We start from the raw sequence: 14,436 nt of genomic DNA, 5'->3' as shown, positions 1-14,436 counted from the left end.
TGGTGGTACATAATGACATTAGGCATTTTTCAATAGACAAGCCGATTCATTTCCTTACTCGCAAGCCAGGCAATTATAGATGCACAGGTTGCATGACGTGCAGCTTTTTAGAAACAGGTGACAAATTCACCCATCCTAGATCAGGCAAAGTTTTTCAAATTAAGCATCCACTGACTTGCTCGAGCAAATTTGTAATTTATTACATTAAGTGCCCTTGCAGTTTGCTATATATAGGGAAGACGACACGCCAGTTAAAAGAACATATGCGTTACATCATTCCAACATTAGGGCAGCACTGGATGGCAAGAGCTGTGACCAGCCGGTCGCACGCCACTTTCTACAGTTTAAACACAATTTGTCGAGCATTAGATATAAAATGATCGATTGGGTGCCCCCTAGTATTAGGGGTGGAGATAGAGGCCGCATTCTGTTACAGAAAGAGGCAAAATGGATCCATGCTTGTGGTGCATACAGTTGTGTCCCGTGTCTTCTTCTCTACACACATGATTATATGTAGCCTTTAGCAAACAAGACTCTGAGGGTGACCAATAAAGGACTAGTTCACTGGCCATAGCTAGTGAGAAGATTTCACAATATGGAGATTCCCACAGAGATCATGCTCTGGGGACAGAGTTGCCAGGACAATATCCCAGGTGAGTAAACAAAAATGTTCTGGTCTCCTGGTAGCTGTGTCCCCATTGCAGTTGATGTTCTGTCCTGCTGGAATCAATCCTTGAGTAATTATTGGTCACCCTAAAGGTGTTGTTATTTAAACATGTTATAATCTGCTGTTAGATATTCAGTGAATGATATGTAAATGTTTAAAGTCTTGTTTGTATGTTTGTTATGTAACAAACCTGTCCTAATTGTGTTTTTAGAGTAACTTTGATTTAGTCACTGATTTAACTTTAGAAGAGGGCCCAACACAGTGATTTGTTATGAAATAAAAGAATGCAATGAAATTCCATTAGATTTAGAAAGGTACATCAGAGAAGGATTGGATACATTTACAGAAATGCGTTTTCATGTATTAGTGTATGAAAGAACAGAAAGGGAGAGAGACCCTGTCAGGCAGTGTGTTCAGAAATAGGAGGAACGTTACATCCAGTCAATAGTGTTAATAACTGAGGCAGGAAAAGTCAGTGCGTGGATGTGCCTATAGATAAACATTTGATGATATTATTCTTGTGCTTGAGAATAATAATCACAGGGCCATTTGGTCTGATACTTGAGTCATAAGGGACGTTGACTCAGCTATACGAGGGACTGTTATAGCATTGGAAGATGGCGATAGTAAGCCGGTGCCTGAGAGTTATGACATTCAGGTGATAAAGAAGCTTTATGGGAATCATAAAGCAGGATATTTGATGAATGTTTAAAATGGCTGACACCCCAGATACTGACTTGTTTAAACATCACAAAATGAGATGTGAGTTATGTAATAAATATAACCTAGATGACATACTGAAAGTTCTGATTGAGAAATGTAATAAACTTGAATAAGAGTATATAAATGACCCCCAGATGCCCACTTACTTAATTATCACTGCAGAGGAATGTTGTATTTTATATAACTAGTGTTTTGTTTGTTTTGTTTTTCTTTTCTTCTCAAAATGTATATTTCATTTGTATTGTGAAGGCATGCTGTGATAGAGGTGCTTTGCTGATGACAATGGAATGCAGGATGTCACAGAAAATGGGTGCCATGCTGTAACAGAATGTTTGCTTTTGAATGAAATGCGCCCATGTGTATGTGATAAAAGAGAGTCGAGTGAACTTGAGAAAGTAGAGTTGTGGGAACAATTGTATTGATCAGATGTGACGTGTGTAAATGATTGTGCGTAGTGAAGGTGTACTAGGGAATTGTGGAGAAGTTGTGCAGGAATTGAAAGGGTTAATGTGATAGTGTGAGTGAATTGCCATTTTTTCATTGGAAAAAGGATTGATGTTGAATGCATTAGTAACAAAATGCTTTGTTTGATATTTTCTATATTTTTTCTGTAACTTGTGAGATCAAAAGATTGCAGAGCCATATTGTAATTCTAAAAGAAACAGTAATTATTTTTGATTGCTGCAGAAGGGATTAATAGTAAAAGTGATGTAAAATTTCCCTAACAAAATGTTTTATCAGTTCATGATTTCTTTAAACTGTTGAATGATGTATGATTACAGATCTTAGAATATAGGTAGAATAGGGGCTGTTTAGATATGACTGGACTGAATTAATTAGAAGCAGCCCAGGAATGCATATTGCCAATACAGTTGCGCAGGTCAAGTAAGCTTTAAATGTAAAGAGAAGAAAATCAAATAATCCACTCCAGATGTTCCAAGTTCTGGAGTGTAAGGGAATGTGGTAATATACCCGTTATGGAAGAGAAATTATCCTCAGTTGTAGAATATCATGAGAAACTGTTAAAATAGACACAGATAAAGGGATTGATGGATTGATAAGTACTATCACCCTTGGAAATGTCAGGATGTTGAAACTAATTTTGTTTACAGGCATGCAACTAGAATTACACTGACAGTACTTAAAACATGCCAGACGTTTTTTTTGTATGCTTCTAACTGATTTGGTTAAGATACTCAGATCAATATTAAAGTTTAGGATTAAGTAAGATAAACAGAAACAATTTTTTTGGTTCAAAGCTCCAACCCAACCTAACCAAAAGGGTGTGTCTGGACCCCAAGGGGGGGGAAGGGAAAAAGTCATACAAAAAGTGCCTGTACTAAAGATATTTAAACAATTGAGAGGATTTTTAGGTCTTATTGTATATTGTATTGTACTTAAAAGGTGATAGACCGCAGGAATTTAAAAGTACTGTAACTTAGTTCTTGTGTTAGCTCTGCTATATTACAGCAATTAGTTAAGATTGAATCCAGATGTCACTTTGTTTCTCATGTATTTAAGAGGAGGGAGGAAATGTACTGTGGGGGATGATGCTGGCATATGAGAGAAGATCCAGCAACACAGCATATGCAAATTGGAAGGGTCTGAGCCTGCACATCCCTAATGCAAATACTATATGTAGTTCAGCTAGCAACCACAGGGGACTAGTAAGACATAGGAAGATGAAAATTATGATTACTTTTATTTATTTTTCATCTTTCTTTAATGATAATGATTGTTTTGAATTAATGAAATCTTTTTCGATAAGTTATGTTATTGTAAATTATAGATAGATTATACATAGTTTGTATTAGATTTTTTGTTTCCTGCTTTTCAAATGCCGGCAAATTTAGTTTTAAGTAAGGTCAAAAGCACATATCAGAGATCATACCCCAGAAGAGTTACTGCTCCAGCAAACCAAGTTGGCCAAACAAGCTACAGTAATATACCTACCTGATATTTTGATATTGGCGACCAGAAACAGCAGAAACATTGAACCAGATTTTGTTAAAAGTTGCAGTTACAGTTTCCTCAGAAGTATAACTTGGAAATGACTATGTGCATGACTTCGGGTGATGGATGGATGGTTGAGCACCGCCTCTGTCTGCCATGTGCACTATTCTCAGTCTGAGCCCAAATACTTCATGGAAGCACTCATGAGTTTAGAGATGCTATGGTAAAAATAGCCAAGAAGCACTGGATAGCCCCAGGCTTCAGTTAGGCTGCATAAGCCTACCCCTAATCGTTGCACAGCCCAGGAAAAGTGATCACAGTACTAGAAGAAGAAAGAAAGGAGTACCTCACAGATGTTATTCCTTACAGAAATGAAAGATTAATTTTATATAGTTGGTAAAGTGTTGGGTATGTTCTATGCTCAGACCTGTTGTCAAATTGACTATGGTCTTGCAAGGTAGCAAACACAATAGAAACAATAGAAACAATAGGAACAATACGAAAAAAGGAAAAAAAATGACAGAAGTAATTCATACATGTGAAGTACTTGAGGTAATAGAGAATGACAAAGGTAAACATTTTGTTAAAAACATTTTTAGAATGTATCTTGGAGAATCTGAGAATAAATAGGACCCAAAGCAATGATAGAGTGTAAAGACTGAATTATACAGTCAAATTGAACTATGAAAAGTTTGTTATAATGTTTATTTTTTAATATGGTTGTTAGTCAAGAACTTTCCCAGTATGAAACGTAGGATGATAGCTTATGGAATACTATTTAGTAAAACTGTTAGAACAAGATGTGCTTTCCTACAAGTGTTACAATATGAGCATAGTAACTTGATTCAATATGTGATGCATATATAATAGAAACTAACCACAGTCAACCACCAGGTGTTTTCTTATGTTCTAGATCCCAATTCAATTGCAGCACCTACAAACTGCAACCAGGTGATTGGGTCGTGATAAAGAAGCATCTAAGGAAAAGTCCTAGGACCCAGTTACAAGGTCCTTATCAAGTTCTCCTAACTACGCCGATGGCAGTAAAGGTGGCAAAAAAAAAAAAGAAAATTTGGATTCGCCTCACACTGCAAGATCATTACATAAGGGGAGTTGGAGTAATTTGAAGTTATGAATTGATATATGTTACTAGGCCCAAAACCAGACAAAGGCTTGTGAGGATGTGCTGTATACTATGGTTCATTCTTGTTATAGTTTTGTTTCTAGTTTTATCAATATCCAGACCTAGTATAAAGAATGGTCACATTATAGAAGCTTTAGCCAGACTATTTAATACTGTTATAGATGAAATATTTGATGTGTTTGAAATAATTACTAATGAATTGAAATTCCAGGTGAAGGTTTTGGGACAGTTTAGGCTGATCCTTGAGTATCTCACAGCTACACAGGGAAGTATGTGTAAAATAGTGAGACCTGTTTGCTGTAATTATATAGCTGATAATTTATCTGACCCAATATATGTACACTTAGAGAAAGTTAAGAAATTGAATGACCAGTTTAGGAAGATACATAATGATCGAGTATAATATTGATAGTAATGGATAGTTTACATGGTTGAATATGTCAAGTTGGTTCAAGGGAACAGAAGAATAGTTTTCAGGTATTTTCATGTTAATAGCTAAAGGATTGAAATTACTAGTCATCTACATGATTGTCAGGCTAGATATATGACTAATAAGGAAAATACTTACACTTGATTACTGTTCTAGGTTTAAAGCATCTAAAGAAATGTCAAAGACAACTATGATCCTGCTACACGGACATACCCAGAACTTTTGTGCAATTTGAAAGACAAGAGAACCATTGCTTTGCAGACACTTATGTGAACAATGTATGGAAATATTTGCAGGCTTTTACAAGAATATGGATGAAAAGAAGATACAGGACTGTAGGAACTGAGGGACTCATCGCCTATGTGGACTTGAATGGGCACTGCCCCATGCAGCTACCTTGTTAGGAGGGATAACTTGTTGTGTGAAGTAGGGACCAGCTACATAGGGGGTGGGCCATGGCTAGGTAAGCTAGAAAGACAATAGTATGTAAAATTTGAATCGAAAGGGGGGAATATGTAGAAGCCATTTTGGAATAAGAATCCATTTTGTATGCCATGTATGCATGGAGGGTGGGTGCACAGGACAGGATGGAGTTAATTCATTCTACAGACCCTGTTATATGTGCACAGAAAAGCATATGTACATATATGGTAAGATATGCGATTCCAATGTTTAAACAGAGCTATAGTCTCATGCAGATAATGAATACCAGATGTGTTAGACGGAACTTATAAATGTGGGCTGTTCTGTTAAAATAAAGCAGGTAGATGGAGATGCTTGTGGTGCATACAGTTGTGTCCCATGTCTTCTTCTCTACACACATGAACATATGTAGCCTTTAGCAAACAAGACTCAGATGGTGACCAATAAGGGACTCATTCACTGGCCATAGCTAGTGAGCAGATTTGACAAGAACAACTTAGTTTGAACACAAATGTATACGGATGATAGCAAACCCCTTATGCAAATGGCTAAGGCTATGTGGCCAATAGTAGCCACTGATAAACAGATCCCATCAGTGATGGGATGCTCTATCCTGCCGTCCTTCAAATGGGGGAGAAACATTAGAGATAGGGTGGAACACAATGACAGTCATTTTTCAATAGACCAATCATTTCTTTACTCGCAAGCCAGGCAATTGTAGATGCACGGGTTGCACGACGTGCAGCTTTTTAGAAACAGATGACAAATTCACCCATCCTAGATCAGGCAAAGTTTTTCAAATTAAGCATCCACTGACTTGCTCGAGCAAATTTGTAATTTATTACATTAAGTGCCCTTGCAGTTTGCTATATATAGGGAAGACGACATGCCAGTTAAAATAATGTATGGCGTTACATCATTTCAACATTAGGGCAGCACTGGATGGCAAGAGCTGTGACCAGCCTGTCGCACACCACTTTCTACAGTTTAAACACAATTTGTCGAGCATTAGATATAAAATGATCAATTGGGTGCCCCCTAGTATTAGGGGTGGAGATAGAGGCCACATTCTTTTACAGAAAGAGGCAAAATGGATCCATATTTTGCAGACTGTACAGCCTTTGGGTCTGAATAAAAATCTATCTCTGACATGTTTTTTGTAATTATGCTGTTTACTTTAAATGATGCTCTTACTGTATTTTACAAGTTTTGGCTATCTTCCATTATGCTTTAGCATGCGTGTAACATTGTATATATGCAGCTGGGGGATGACCATCTATAGACACTTCACCCCTGTGTACTGTCTGCTCTATATTGTTTATAGCTATGTTACAGCAGCACTATTGCAGTGATTGTTCATCGCATAGTTAATCCTGTGAGTCAGTTTCCCTTCTCTGTTGTCAGGTTGCTATGGTGATGGCACTGGGTGTTTTCTGACCATTCCCCCAGGCCCTCTCTGATGACGTCATCAGCTTGAGCCACAGCTAGGGATCGTGGAGGTGACAGCACATGGGTGAGTTATCTGTTATATATTGCACTATTTTTATTATAGGTATGTCTTGATAAAAGCATTAAGTTGCTGAAACTTTGACAGCATTTCTGGTTTGACCTAATTTATTTACATCTGCTGCATAAGTCCCATTGAGTGCCCTCTCTCTGTTTTTTACTTATTTAACCCATGGTTGACTGTGTCACCAGGGCTGTTGATATTTTATAGGAGAGTGCCGGACTATTATTCTTACATATATTTATATATGTACATATATTATATTTTATTGGACCATCTTCACTTCTTCACTTCTACTGCATTTGGCCACCCTCCCCCTGCACCATCACTGCTCCAGTCTAGCTGAACCATTTCAAATCTCCTCATTTGGCAGTGCACCCAGTGTCAATTATTTGTATGTTTATATATATATATATATATATCCCATGTCTTGGCACTCAACTGGACTGAAAAAAAGCACAGCTCCACAAGGATTTGCACATAGGGGTTTGGGAAACCCTGTTTTCTCTTTAGGCTGCAGTTATAGGGTAACCTCTGGTCCTGCCTATACCTATTTATTTTATATGCTGTTATGGGATACAGGCAACAAGTGGCTTAGTTGCACCATTTTACAATATAATGCAGAGTACTCATAATACAGTAGAAGGAAGGTACAGTAAGACAGCAATAGGAAGGTATGAGGGAAAGAATAAGGAGGGATAAGAGAGATCAGAGAGGAAACCTGTAGGCTGATGCAAAGCAGCATGTAAAGGTTCCTGTTGAAATATCCAGAACACAAATCTCAAAGGGCCAATTTAATTAGATGTGAGGTTTGTGAACTACCATTATAAAAGCATGTAATCTCTATCAACTGCCCCACAACACCCCCCTCACAGCCCAATTTCACCATGGACTCTTGGATTTATCTAAGCAGACCTGAGTGCATGCAAACAAAATCCATGAGTCCTGTGTTACTGTGAGTGTGGCATATACAGTCAGGTGCATAAATATTGGGACATTGACAGAATTTTCATATTTTGGCCTCTATTCACGACCACAATGGCTTTGAAATGAAACAAACAAGATGTGCTTTAACTGCAGACTTTCAGATTTAATTTGAGGGTAATTACATCCAAATCAGGTGAACGGTGTAGGAATTACAACGGTGTTACAACGGAATTACAACGGTGCCTTTCAAGGTGTCCATTATAACTGGATGAAACGCGTTGGGCCACGCCACTTTTTTGTATTAGCAACGAACTTGATATTAATACATGCATTTGTGCACATATTGGGACTTATACTACATGTCCATTTTTGCTATATTAGACTCTGGTGAGTCTTATGTTATTATTTTATAATAAAACCCTTTAATTATACTGAAGTACACAGTCTCCTTAAGTACCATCACCCCATTTCCACCATACTTCCTCTGAGCACCGGGACGAGGGATACCAGCAGGAACTGACTTCACCCTTGGTAAGTACATCTATCACTTACCTACCTGCATGATCGCGTATACCCTGTTCCTGATACTGTGCATATGCATTACATTTTGAGGTGGAGAGGAGATAGAAGAGGTTACGTGCAATACCGAACACCCATCCTACAGAATTAAGGAAAGCATCATATAAAGAACATCCATCCCACAGATTTGCATAAGACATTTTTCTTAAGACACTTTTATTTCAAGTCCCACGAGAGTTTATTTGGACATTGTGGATACGTTAGAAGACATTTCCCATTCAGGGATAGGAGTACTTTTAGAGACATTGCAATCAATTATAGAGCGCACTATTTAGAGATTATCACCACAAATTAGTTGCATTTAGAAACCCAGAGCGCACCACTAATATAATTATTAACTAATCTATGAATACATCTACTTTCTAATTGCAAAAGTTTAAGGCCACGATTGCCACCACGTATATCATTAGGTATATTATCTATCAGTCTGTAGCGTAGTGATGCTAAATTATGCTTAGCTATCACAAAGTGCCTAGCTATAGGCTGATCGCTAGCCCCACTGTTAATATCTGCTCTAATGGCCGATCTGTGGGCTGTCATACATTCCTTAAAGGACTGCTCCATCTTTCCTATGTATGAAAGTCCACAGAGACAAATGATCTTATAAACAATAAATTTAGAGGGGCAAGGTTAATCTATACCTAATATAGTATTTTTTGCCAGAATGAGGGTGATAAAATACGTCTCCTGTAATCCTAAAACTGCAGGTAGTGCAGGAGCACTTGTGGCAACTATTTTTACCCGCTAAAAAGTTTACTTTATGTTTATCTTTAGATTTATTGATGTTAGTTTTGACTAAGTAATCTCTGAGGTTACGACCCCTTTTGTAGCTTGCCATCAATTTAACCTGTTATAGTCCAAGATCATTATCAGTTTGTATCATGGGCCATAATTTTTTTGACACTCTGTTGGAGAAAGACAGATTGGTGCAGATGAGAGAACACAGACTACCATAGTTCAGAGACCACACAGCAGTAGGGATTGGGGAAGACAGATTATGTGTGAATGGGGAGTAAGACAGAGTGGTGCAGGTGGTGGGGGGAGACAGAGTTGCACGGTTGGGGGACCAGAGTAGTGCAGATGGAGGAAGAAAGAGTGCCACAGTTGAGAGAGAGACAGCAACGTGGCTGTGGAGAAAGCACGGATGCAGGGCGATGCGGCTTGGGAAAAACATTGGTGCGGATGAGGGAACACAGACTATCACAGTTGGGAGACCACAAAGCAGTAGGGATTGGGGAATATATAGCAGCATGGAAGCATATAGGGGAAGAAAGTGTACATGCATAGACAGAGTATGATATTTTTTAAAATAAGGGAGCTGAATGTGTATTCTAAATGAGATACATGTTTGCAGTGAGAAGGATGTTGGAAGCCAGTGAGATTGTTTTGGTGATCAAATGGGAAGATTGTGGGCACTAACTGGGATGTGGGAGCCACATAACTGCTCAAACCTCAGTTGCATAGACTGCATGTGTGTATTCCAATGAACACACAATTCTGTGAAATAGCAGCACCACCATTTTGTGAGTGACAGCAATCTCATTCTGTGAGAGTGCTGAATCTGCCATTAACCACAGGGTGTGATGGCATATCATATCTGTATTGCGCAAGGAACACACCCATTAAGGCATCAGTCTTAATGATTGTAATTTTGTTGCTTTTTGAAGTTTGAGTGGCAGTAGGCATGTGGGGTAAACATTGTATTTTTTCAATCATTAAACCAATTAAACCAATTAGGAATAATACAGACATACCTTAACCAGGGTCATTTTATTGAATTTTCAAAGATCACGGTAACAGGTTGAAATACTTGAGTCAGAACTAATAGTGTCAGAATTATGAAGCACCTATCATTATCTGACTCAAAAAGAACTATATACAAGCGCCAATATTTTTTACATTAATAACTCCCTCACTTATTAAGAGTTATTCCTTTTAATTATAAGAGTGCTTTCTTGTTTGTTTGTCCTAATTACCTTATCCATTTAAAAAATAAATAAATAAAAGGAACATTTTCACAATTAATTTTCTACGAGCTATGATAGTGCCCAAAAAATAGTCTTCAGTTTTTATATCATACATAATATAATCATACTGACTTTAGGGTCTACCACCAATCTAAAAAATATTAATTTTAGCAACTATATATTACAGAATTTTAGGTTCTAATACTATCACATAATCTTAATTCCTAAACATTGTGGATTTCAATTTGTCTGTTTTTGCACAGAGTAATCTATAAGATTCTATGGACTCAATCTAATTGAGATATCTGACAGATAATTGTATAGTGTATGCCCAGCATTAGACGGTGATTATGTGGATCTTTCCATGAAAACTTATTATTTCAATCATTAATCAATTAGGAATAATACAGACATACCTTAACCAGGATAATTTTATTGAATTTTCAAAGATCATGGTAATTGGATGAAATCCTTGAGTCAGAACTGATAGTGTCAGAATTATCATAAAGAACTATATACAAGCGCCAATATTTTTTTTACCTTAATGACTCCCTCACTTATTAAGAGTTATCCCTTTTAATGATAAGAGTGCTTCCTTGTTTGTTTATCCTAATTACCTTATCCATTTAAAAAAACAACTAAAAGGGACATTTTCACAACTAATTTTCTATGGCTACGAGAGTGCCCAAAAAATAGTCTTCAGTTTTTATCTCATACATAATATAAATATACTGACTTTAGGGTCTACCATCAATCTAACAAATAAAAAGTTTAGTGACTATATACTGCAGAAATTTTAGGTTCTAATATTATCACATAATCTAAATTCCTAACCATTAATAATTTGGGATGGTACTGCAGAGCATTTTAATGATTTTATGATATATTTAAATCAGAATGCATATAACCTTTCTTTTACTTCTAATTTTAATAAGGACTCTATTGATTTTTTAGATTTAACATTTCCTCGAATAATAATGAAATGAATACTATGAATTTTGTTAAAACTGTAGATTCTAACAGTTATTATATTATAAAAGTGGTCATGCGAAACATTGGAAAGATAATATACCATTTTCTCAAATTTGCAGAGTTAAACGTAACTGTAACAATGAGGATATTTGTATGAGTCAGCTAGATATTTATAAAAATAGATATGTGGATAGAGGTTATCCTGATGAAATTACTAAGCAAGCTGTGGAAAAAACCCAGAACCTAGAAAGAAAGACCCTACTTGAATATAATAGTAGAAACAAGTCTAACAAAGACCAGGTTCTCTTCATTACAGAATTTAATGACCAGGAGAAAAAATTTAAAAAAGTTATTCACAAACATTGGGGCCTCTTGAAGGATGATCCCATTCTTTCAGGGCTTCTACCGGACAAACCTCAGGTGGTTTTCAGAAGGGCCCGCAACTTAAAATATATATTAGCACCTAGCTCCTTACCAATTATAAAGAAAGAGAATAAGGGCATTTTTGGTACAAAAATACGAGGTTTCCACAAATGTGGACACTGTATTATTTGTAAATTTGCACATCCATCATCATGTACTTTTTCTAATATAGACAACACGAAGATTTTTAAAATTCAAGATTTTATGAATTGTAACACCACTTATGTTGTTTATCTTTTAGAGTGCGGATACGGATGAAAGTATGTGGGCAAAACTAAGTGCCCACTGAAAATTTGCATGCAAGAACATGTTAGGAGTATTAGGAGCAAACTAGATAATCATGCGGTGCCTAGACATTTTTTGAATAATCATAATGCGGATCCCAGTAGCCTGAGGTTCTATGCAATTGAACATGTACAAATGGGGAATAGAGGTGGAGATCTGAATAATAAGTTATCCAGAAGGGAGATGTTTTGGATCTTTAACTTAAACACTTTAAACCCAAATGGTTTAAACTAACAATATGAAATCGCTCCATTTTTATAGCATCTGTATAATTGTGTATAGAGGTAGTTAGAAAGTAAATATATACATCTCTTTTAGGTTGATTATATGTATGGTTTTAGGTATAGTTTAGTTGTATTGTTGTAATTTTATTGTAACTGGATGTCACTTTAGCCCACTATATATATTTATACATGCCAATTATTGGATTAAAAATAATATGAGAATTACAGCCATTAAACGTGTAGTGTAATCACATGCAAAATGGCCGTCTCCATATTGTAAATAGGACTCCTAATAAATGGTGTATATCCTTGTTTTTTTATCATGTGGAATGATAGTTCCACATGATAATTGACCTTCTACACATGATTCTCAACTCAGTGGGGAAGATGCTGGACTCTCCCTAATTAAGCTATAGGTTGCATCTAGACATCCTCCTGAAGAAGTCTGGCCATTTGGTGTCTTGATGAAATGCGTTGAGGTATCTCTGGTGTTGGTGGTCCATATCCTCTTGCTGTTGGTCCTAACCAGATATGCTGATCATTCTGTTCTTAGATGTATGTAACTATTATTTTTTATTAAATGTGATTTTAAATTTACTACTCATTGGTACCTTATTTCTTTTCTTACCTCCAAATCCATTTGAGTGACATGGCGAATATAAGGACAAAATCGTGAAAGTCCTCTGGTATGCCTATATGCACTTTATTCTTTTTGATTGCTGGACTGGTACCTGTTGCAAAGAATAGCACTGAACACTGTGCACTTTATTTGTGGTGAAGCACTTTATTTTGCATTTTTGCACTTTTGTGGATGCTGCTTGCTTATTTGCACTTGTTTGAAATAGGGTGCAATAGATCATCAAGTGGCACATGCACTTTGGCTTGGAGACACTATATATATATATTTATATATATATATATATATATGTACATCACAGCATTAATTTATTTTTTTTCTCTTTGTGTCTAAATATCACGCTATCCTGATTTGAGAGTTGCAGAAGGAGTTTGTTTTTGACTGGACATTATTTAAAGTCACCTTTTGAAGAATTTACACTAGATGGCGCTAACGTCTGACTATTATTGAACATATATATATATATATATATATATATATATATATATATATATATATATAAGGTATATAGGTCTCAGCTCCATCATAGTATCTTACATAATACTCTTTATTTTAGGATTCTTATATATAAAGAGGTACAGTAAATATGTGGCAGCTCCATCACAGTATAATACATATTACTCTGTGCATCAGGTTAGTATATGTAAATATATATATATATATATATATATATATAGGTGGCAGCTCCATCATAGTATCTTACATATTACTCTTTATTTTAGGATTCTTATATATAAAGAGGTATATACAGTATGTGGCAGCTCCATCATAGCATAATATATATATTACTCTGTGCATCAGGTTAGTATATGTATATATATATATATATATATATATATATATAGGTGGCAGGTCCATCATGGTATATTATATGTGCATCATGTTAGTATATATAAAGGGGTATCTAAGATACAGGCCCTTTTTAGGGGTCAATCCAATTGATTGTGAAGGGTATGAGTTGCCATTGCCACTGCATTAAAAATGCCAGCAACGACACCTCGCACCCCTGATGGCCTGTTCCAAGCCCAAATTTGCATAATTTTGCTCAGAACCCTATGGAGCACTCGTTGTCACGATGACTTACACCTATGACTACATGAAGCATGTAGGGAAAAGGGGTTGGGGATTTCCTAAGCACTGGTGGTGAACACTCAAAATATGGTTTGGAGGTAGTTGTGTTCCAAAATATAATTGATTGTGAAAGAAATATATGTATAATAGTCTCTTTTTGGAGGTGCACCCTTGAGAGTTATATTGAACTTGTACATGGAAGGAGAAAGAAAAGTACTCTCTTTTTGCGGGGCACTCAACCTACCTATTCAGTATAAAATTTAGCTTTAAATGGTATGCCACTAAAATAATAGTGATATAAATAATTTTACATATTATATCAACAAAACATCTGTACAAAGACAACATAGAACAAAAAACAAACATTAACTCTGGCCGCAATTAGGTCCAGTTGATAAAAAAAACTGACTGACTTGAATCAAGGAGATCAATATTGTCTAATCTCTTAGTTCCTGATTATGGTAAATCAAACGTGGTAGTCAGACAGGGGGCCAAAATGATTAA

The sequence above is a fragment of the Taudactylus pleione genome, unplaced genomic scaffold (genome assembly GCF_031769625.1).
Source record: "Taudactylus pleione unplaced genomic scaffold, aTauple2 ptg001005l, whole genome shotgun sequence".
In the NCBI taxonomy this organism is placed as follows: Eukaryota; Metazoa; Chordata; class Amphibia; order Anura; family Myobatrachidae; genus Taudactylus; species Taudactylus pleione.
Note: the sequence above shows the minus strand (reverse complement) of the source record.